This window comes from Tachypleus tridentatus, chromosome 13 (genome assembly GCF_004210375.1).
Source record: "Tachypleus tridentatus isolate NWPU-2018 chromosome 13, ASM421037v1, whole genome shotgun sequence".
In the NCBI taxonomy this organism is placed as follows: Eukaryota; Metazoa; Arthropoda; class Merostomata; order Xiphosura; family Limulidae; genus Tachypleus; species Tachypleus tridentatus.
The window spans coordinates 149,914,567-149,923,565 of record NC_134837.1 but is presented as its reverse complement, the minus strand read 5'-3'; the positions used below and the strand labels follow the sequence as shown (position 1 = coordinate 149,923,565).

Genomic DNA, 8,999 nt, shown 5'->3' with positions numbered 1-8,999 from the left:
TTTACCGAATAACATCTGGTATGTGACATGTAAGTAAAAGATTATATCACCAATGGGTGGGGCATAGAGATCTAGAAATAAGTGATAAAGGAAACGAGTCAAGAAAATGTTTTTCTAAACAGTGTTCTGCCTAGCTTCCTGGTTAGGCGCATATGAATATTATCTGTAAGAAGAAGCGAAATTATGCATATCGTAGGCAAGAAAAACCAAAATACTTGTGTCGTACCAATAAAAGCAATAAAATTATTTTCCAAATAACCAGAATTAACAATTTCACTGATAATCACTTATTCATAAACATGTATAACAAACTATAGCTTCTTATTTGAACGTAATACTATATTTTCAAGTCCATTTGGCTCAAATCATAATTTTAAATATTTTTCATATTCCAATTTTATAACGACAACAGAATAAGACATATCCTAATTTGAATCCACTCAGTGACACAGCGGTATGTCTTCGGATTTACTCTTTGATAAATCGGTTTTTGATACCTCTAATGGGTAGAGCATAGATAGCCCATTTTGTAACTTTGAGCTTTATTCCAAACAAACAAACAAACTTCTTTGTATTTCAACCAAAAACTTACCAAATTATCATAATCGACGATCAATATAACCACAATATACATATATATTCACCCACTTCTAAACTTATTGTGTATAGCTAGGAATTACTCAAATACTTTTACATTTAAAAATAAAAACACAAGACGAAACTGTAGTATTTATTTAACTTTCTTCTTTAAACGTAAAGAAAGTCGAATGTTGATATTTTAAAAATGTTTAAAGTGTTAAATATAAGACTAACTACGAAATCAACTTCCTAACTATGGAATCTTTAACCTAGCTATTTATTTCAAGTTAAACAGATTGAATAACGAACATAAACAAAAAAATAATTAATGGACTAAAGTGCGCGTTAGGTTGGGGTGAGACAGTGGAATAAATTTATGTATATAGACTAAAAATACTACATTCGCACTTCTTTTATATGTGAATTAGGAATATAGAAAATACGTCAGTGGATCTTAAAAAAGGTTATTATCGTTTGCGAATGAGGTGATTACGTTGATCAAAAGCGAAAATTAATACTAAACCCGCAACAACAACTATAGCTAGTGACGTCAGCTGTGTGAGATGTTTTCACAAGTGACCCATGAGTGACGTCTCAACCAGCTCAGTTTGTTATCTACAACAATGAGGAAAAACGAGGCTTACATTTTAGCATCGACATCTCGCTCTGTCAAGTTTTTATAATTTAATTAATTATAATTTTGTACGGAAAGAAGGAAAAAGTGTTTTCTGTTGGGTATATAAATGGAAGAGTTGAAAAGCAAACCTCACAAGCGCACCAGTTTCCAGATTCACTCAGCAGAATTTGAAACTGAGCACATGATGCAGAATAGGGTAAGTGGAATATCAAACACTTTAATTAGGTTTTAAATCAGATTAAAGAATAGTGTGTGGTAATATAAAATTGACTATAACCCGTAATAGCCGTGTTGATTCTATGGTAATCTTCAACCTTATACAATAACTTTATGTCTTTGAGAATTCACTGAATTATTTAAGTGTAATGCTGTTTTTTCTAATTAAAAGTAGTTATTTTATCTTTATCTGCTGTTGAACATAGTTCGTAATTAAGAGAAAATAAAAACATGTTTCTTTTCTCAGTGTCATTAACCACTCAATTAAGGGGATTAGAATTATACGTAAAACTAATTTTATTAAACTGACTTTAGTAATGTCTCATCTTTCATTACTTTCTGTAGTTAAAACACTATATGCAAGATAATTTGCAAGTGACAAATATTAATATGCCTAAGTTACCAAAATCATCTATACTGTCCAGATTAATTATCTTACATTATAAAACGTAGTGCTTTACATAGCAAATACTGATAATTATGCAAACATTTCCCCACCAGGTAGTTTGTATTTTATCTCTGTTACTATCGACAACGTGGGTACATTGTGAAACCCAAGAACAAGTGAAGAAGGATGACGACTTGAAAAGCGAAGCTACTGGTTATGGAGGTGGAGGAGGAGGCTACGGAGGAGGAGGAATAGGTGGTGGTGGTGGATTTGGCGGTGGTGGAGGTGTTAGTATACAGGTACAAATTACTATTTGTTGATTTTATTTCAACTGATATGTAAACTATACGTGAAGAGTGAGACGTGTTCTGTATGTCAACTTGTTTTAATTCTATTGGCTTTTCCAACTTCAGTATTATCGACCAATGTTATTTATAATTTATTAACTCTGAAATATCCAGAAAATTTTCGTCAAGTTACTCTACGGTTAGCAAAGAAAATATTATTTACAGAAGTGAACTCGTGGCAATGTGGACTAAATTATGCAGTTTACAATCTATACCATACTGTTGGTGACAACAATGTTTACAACATTTGCTTTTCTCTTTTCTGACCATATCGATTTTGTATCAAACTTGACTAATTATGGTGTTTAATGATAATAAATGTTGAATATTCACAATCATTTTATTTCCTTTTTTCGAAAAACTATCTCAGCCTAATATCTACTAAATAATTCTTCTATATTATTTAATTTTTATGTCTTTAAATTTTACGTTCCTAAATATATGTAAAAAATCTCATTGTGTAAATTTAAATTGCAGAGAATATTGTGTTTGACTCCTAAGTACAAAAAACTTAAGTCAATGCAGTGATTATCTATACATGTATATTTGTTTACATGTATAGGCTATACCAGTTGCAGTAGGTGGAGGAATCGGTGGTGGAAAAGGTGGAGGTGGTTTTGGAGGTGGTGGAGGTGGTTATGGAGGTGGTGGAGGAGGTTATGGTGGTGGAGGCGGAGGAGGTTATGGAGGTGGAGGTGGAGGAGCAGTTGCTCTAGGACTTCTTGCTGTACCATTACAACTGCAAGGTGGAGGTGGATTTGGTGGTGGAGGTGGATTTGGTGGTGGAGGAGGATTTGGTGGTGGAGGATTTGGTGGTGGAGGACTTGGTGGAGGTGGCAAAGGAGGTGGTTATAAATGGTGGGACTAAGGTAAGATAATGATTGAACCTAATATTAACATATGTTACCTATATACAAAGAAATTCGTAAAGCACAATATTTTCTGTGAATTAAAGTGAAAACGTATTTACTATTTACATTTCTCATTATAAAACAAGCTCTATATATCCTCTTAAATATCTTTACTTATCACGTATCAGAAAAAGAAAACACCTGAGTAATTTATTCTAATTTTTTGGACTTCATTTTATTCTAGGTTCCCCTGCTCCATGGAGGTTATGACCAAGTGCAAGTTAGTTACGAAGACAATCATTCATTTTCCAATAGCCTTTAGGTCCTGTGATGACTGATTTACTTTTTCTCAAAGAAAAGTATTGTCTTCAGATTGACCAAAGGCTAATCAATTAGTTTCATTTATAATTTTCAAGATACATGTATGTATTGTTTGTGAGATAACATATAATAAATTGTGTGTATAAAATTACGTGAGCTTTCCTTTTTACTTAGAATGAAACACAAATAGTATTCTTAATAATTCATCTCAGTTTAGTTCATTCTAAATAAACATAATACACCAAGAATTTGTTTACGTCTATTCAATGGTTTGTTTTAATTCTGTTTTATCATCATTTGTTCTGTTTGCGATTCATAAAAGAATAAGTTACAAACTTATCAGTTTGATTAGATGAGCTCTGCATTTTTAAATAGGCTAGGTTTTACTTAACCAGTCACTAAACTTTTATTACTCTCTCTATAAATCTCGTAACTATTGATGAGAAGAATTAGTTTATGTGCGTTTCAAAGTATATACATTTGAATATAACAGTTACAAAAAAGCGCATATTGATTTCTCGAACAATGATACCTCGTTTTAGTTTCTCATATCCAAATTCTGATAAAGCAAAATATATTCATTAAAGGAGGGAAAAATAATATTTAAGTACGCCAGCTTGGTGCTTGGAACACGAAACATCAGAGCATACTTATTCTTACAAGTTGTGTATTTTTGTATTGAAATAACTCGCCTTAGAGCTAATGAGCCTCGGATATTTCGCGTGTGCTTGTTTTATAGTAATATTTATCCATACACGTGACCACTTTTTATGGTAACCATCTATTTTATCCCTGCAGTGCACAGGTAAACATGGAGGGTGGCTGAAGATTTAATTGTTTGGTTTGTTTGTTTGTTTATTTAGAATTTGGCACAAAACTAAACAATGGGCTATTTGTGCTTTGTCCACCACGAGTATCGAAATCCTGTTTTAGTGGTGTGAATACGTACACATACAGCTGTGCCACTAGGAGCATTGAAGATCAAATTGACAATTCTTGCACACACAAAAATTATTTTAAAATATTAAATATTTCACTATGTACTTAATATATATTGATGATGTTAAATTTACACATTTTACAGAGGTTTACGCATATAAACTCATATAAGACTAGCTTGAAAATTTTGTATGTTTCATTAAGTTACCATTCGTTAGTGGTAAACAATTTAATTTTCTATAGAAAAGAAACAAATGAATTCTCGAAATGACTAAAAAAATGGAAACGTCTCTGGAGTTAAGTTTATTTTAATTAAGTTGTAAAATCATAGAACATATTTAATATATAATTATACATTTTTGTGTAATAATTCACAGAATTATGACTTTTCAAATTACCTGTACTGTGTGCGAGATTCAAAGCTCTCAATGTATCAATCAAGTTCTTCCATTATCCCTAGTTACTTCCAGAGTTATCCCAAAAGGTTCCATACCCCTTTCCCCCCCAAAAAAAAATACAGTTACGACACTTGTCCGTGTGCCAGATTTGGTACCGCTAGTTTGTTAGTGGATTATGTACACTTTTTTAAACTTGGTACCAACGAAACCTATAAGAGATACAAGAACAGATTATGAACCAACGACATCGAAAACCTTTTCTTAAACCACCACCACACCTTAGTAACTTTCTGTGTGCATTATAGTTCCCTTGACATCCTCTTTGTAGTGGATTATAAATAGCATCGAGGGTCCTATACCCAAAAAACTGCATTAAAACACTCAAACTAAGTTGGTCCTTATATTCTTTGTATAGGATCAGACTGCAATTTCCAATATGGAGGCGCCTGTATCCCGAAAGGAAAGAGGAAGACAAAATATGATGCAGGCTCAGCATTCCTAACGCTTACTTCTAGACTCGTTTATTTCCGGACTATCATTCGGGCGCATTTTAGCCACTTTTCTTCTTATTTGCTTTACACCATATATATGAGAATAGCATCCCCCCAACCCGCCTGGAGTCTGCTTGCCAAGTTTGGTCCTGCTAGTTCTATACCTGGGAGAGGTGTTCGCAGACAAACAAACAAACACAACGTGAATTAATATAAGATATGTTGCATATAAACTACAATTTAAGATTTCGCTTCAAGATTATTGTGTGTCATGAAACTTCAAGTCTTTTTTTTTCTCAAAATGTTTTTAGTAAAAGATTCTTGACATCGTAAGTTAATTTTAGTATAAAGATTATAAAAAAAAAACACCAGAAAGTAACCAAATGGAAAATGCTGAATTTATAATTTATCAAAGACACATCTTATAAATGTTTCATTACTGCCAATTGTTAAATCAAAATGTAACTAAAAGGAATCTTTATTTTAAAGAGTATCTATATTCAACTAGGAAAGTCGTAAAATACAATACACACATTTCACTGAGTACATATGTTATTTTTAAAAATTCTTCTCACATTTTCCTCGAAATACTCTTTTTCAAGAATCACAAACAGATAACTAAAGGTACATCTAACAAACGTTCTAAGTACTTCAGGCTCTTACTTATTACAAAATTTACATTCTTAAGATTTCAACTAAACTGTAGGTTACATTCAAAATAATAAATAAAGTATTTTACAAAAACCTTTCATTCTTCACATTAAAAATATAAATTTACTTCACTTAATCAAAATAACAAACATAGAGTTCACTTTCTAGCAGGCGATCATTTTTCCATTTTTCTAATAAGAAACCTACGTCAATTGATTCTTAATTGTAAACTGAAAATGAGGTTTCCTATTTCTGGCAGTCCTTTATGAAGTTTTATGCTTAAGAACAACTAATCAAACAATTATGTTTCAAAATTAAACTAGAAAATTTGGTTATTTTGAATTTCGCGCGAGACTACTCGAGCGCTATCCGTCCCTAATTTAGCAGTGTAAGACTAGAGGGAAGGCAGCTAGTCATTATCACCCACCGCCAACTCTTGGGCTACTCTTTTACTAACGAATAGTCGGATTGACTGTCACATTAAAACGTCCCCACGGCTAAAATGGCGAGCATGTTTGGTGCGACCGGGATTCGAACCCGCGACCCTGGGCTTACGAGTCGAACGCCTTAACACGTTATGACGGGCCTTAAACTAGAAAAAGAATGTGTTTTGTATGTGCGTATGTTTTTCTTATAGCAAAGCTACATCAGGCCATCTGCTGTGTCCACCGAAGGATATCAAACCCTTAGTTTTAGCGTTATAAATCTGTAGACTTATCGCTGTCCCATCATGAGACAACTAGAAAAGAACAGGAACATTTTAAAATAAAATAAAAGCTATTCTCTAAATAAAAATAACTAAAATAACACAGGCTATAAAATAAATTTTGTTATGGCTGGTGCAGCGGTAAGTCTACACATTTTCAATGCTAAAATCAGAGGTTCGATTCCCGATGTGGCTTTGCTATAATAAAACGCACACTTTTACGACTGTCGGTTTTTAATATAACGCATATATCGTCTTAATTGGAGATTCGTGCTCTACCTCGCGGATTTGAGTGTTGTTATTATGCAAACGTACTGTTGACCCACTGGGGCACTAATTAAAAGAAATCTTTGCTTTAAATTAACTTTACTACAATACGCCTAAATAATAAAGATAACAAACATTATTATCTTTCAATTCAAGTCTTGTCTTTGTCATTAATATTCTTCATGATCCACCCCTGGTATTCAGTAGGCGTGCATGACTTGGTAAGGTTATTCAGAATAACCAACAGTATACTAAATATACGTTTAAATAACACAAATAATCTTCAATTCTATTTATTAAAATTTCGACTCCTTAAAATTATCGATTGAAATTTAGGGAAGCTTCAAAAAAGTCAATATTTTGAATTATCTTTTTTTCTTTGTGTTAAATTCCAAAATGGGAAAAAAATAAAAAAGCAAAACAAAACGTTTCCACCAATCCATCGTAATAATTAAAATTATAGGAATAAAAACATTTAATTAGAGTGGGAACAGTTCTTACATATTTTTAACATGATACGTAAATCACATAACTCGTAAAGAACTCGTAAGGAAAACGTAAATATAATATTTATCATTACAAGTCAAAATAACATTTATCCGTTAAAAAAATCCCTTCATTTCGGTCAAAAGTTTAACTTCCCCATTAGAGACACCTATTTGTACGTATTCATAATATTTTTTTCCATTAGACTGTGTAATATATTTTTTCTCATATTACTCTAGAAGCCCCCAGTGGCACAACAGCATGTCTACGGACTTATATTACTCAACACCTGGCCCAGCAAAGCCATGTGGGTTAAGGCGTTCGACTCCTAATCTGAGGGTCGCGGGTTCGAATTCCCGTCGCACCAAACATGCTCGCCCTTTAAACCGTGGGGGCGTTCTAATATGACAGTCAATCCCACTATTCGTTGGTAAAAGAGTAGCTTAAGAGTTGGCGATGGGTGGTGATGACTAGCTGTGTTTCCTCTAGTCTTACACTGTTAAATTAGGGACGACTAACGCACATAACCCTCGTGTAGCTTTGCGCGAAATTCAAACAAACAAGCTTAACAAAGAATTAATTTTTAAATGTTAACAACCTTAATAAACCTAGAGGTTGCAGTTCAGCCCAAAACGTTTTACAATTTTCTGAAAATCTTCTTTAATTTCGTATTTTCTTCTCGACGGCTCAGTGATAGCTCTGAGGGTTTATAATGTTAAAAGTCAGGTTTCGATATCTGCAACAGGTAGAGCACAAACAGCTAACTGAGTATCTTTCTGCTTAAAAACCAACCAACATCTTACATACAAGTTGGTCAATTTGTTTTTGAATAAAGCTAATTGTGTATCTTTCTGCCTAAAAACCAACCAACATCTTACATACAAGTTGGTCAATTTGTTTTTGAATAAAGCTAATTGTGTATCTTTCTGCTTAAAAACCTACCAACAACTTACATACAACTTGTTCAATTTGTTTTTGAATAAAGCTAATTGTGTATCTTTTTGCTTAAAAACCTACTAACATCTTACATACAACTTGGTCAATTTGTTTTTTAACAAAGCTAATTGAGTATCTTTCTGCTTAAAAACCTACTAACATCTTACATACAACTTGGTCAATTTGTTTTTTAACAAAGCTAATTGAGTATCTTTCTGCTTAAAAAACAACCAACAATTTACATACAACTTAGTTATTTGTTTTTGAATAAAGTTGATATTAGTCGATTCTCATGTTTATAGCCCCCGCTAGTACAGCGGTATGTCTCCTGATTTACAACGCTAAAATCAGGGGTTCGATTCCCCTCGGTGGGCTCAGCAGATAGCCCGATAAGGCTTTGCTATAAGAAAACACACACTCATGTTTATCATCTGTAGATTATATATTAACGTGTGTAACCTTTATGCCACAAATATATATTTTACTAATCTCAGATGGTCGCAAAAAACATCTAAGTATTCAATTAATTTGCTACTGACTTTATACGGACATCTAATAATACAGACATAGTCTCTTCCATGTTAGTTGTAAACTATTTACACAGACACTCTCAAAGTAGCTTTGAAAAAGTTTAAATATTTTAATTTCTAGAAAACCCATTACTAGAGTTGTGTAGGTAGTTTCAACCAATTTTATTGTTTATATCAGTTTCCGAGATTTGGTATAAAATTTTCCCTTTAAGCGCACACGAAAACAAAACATGTAAATAAAACCATATCTATAGCC

General features: G+C 32.8%; 1 long non-coding RNA gene across 1 annotated transcript; it reads left to right on the top strand.

The window, feature by feature from the left end:
- The first annotated feature begins 1,295 nt into the window (after nt 1-1,295).
- Nucleotides 1,296-2,227, top strand: LOC143237062 (uncharacterized). The gene is made up of 2 exons (XR_013019855.1): nt 1,296-1,412; nt 1,934-2,227. It is a non-coding gene; the product is annotated as an uncharacterized LOC143237062 (long non-coding RNA).
- The last annotated feature ends 6,772 nt before the right edge of the window (nt 2,228-8,999 follow it).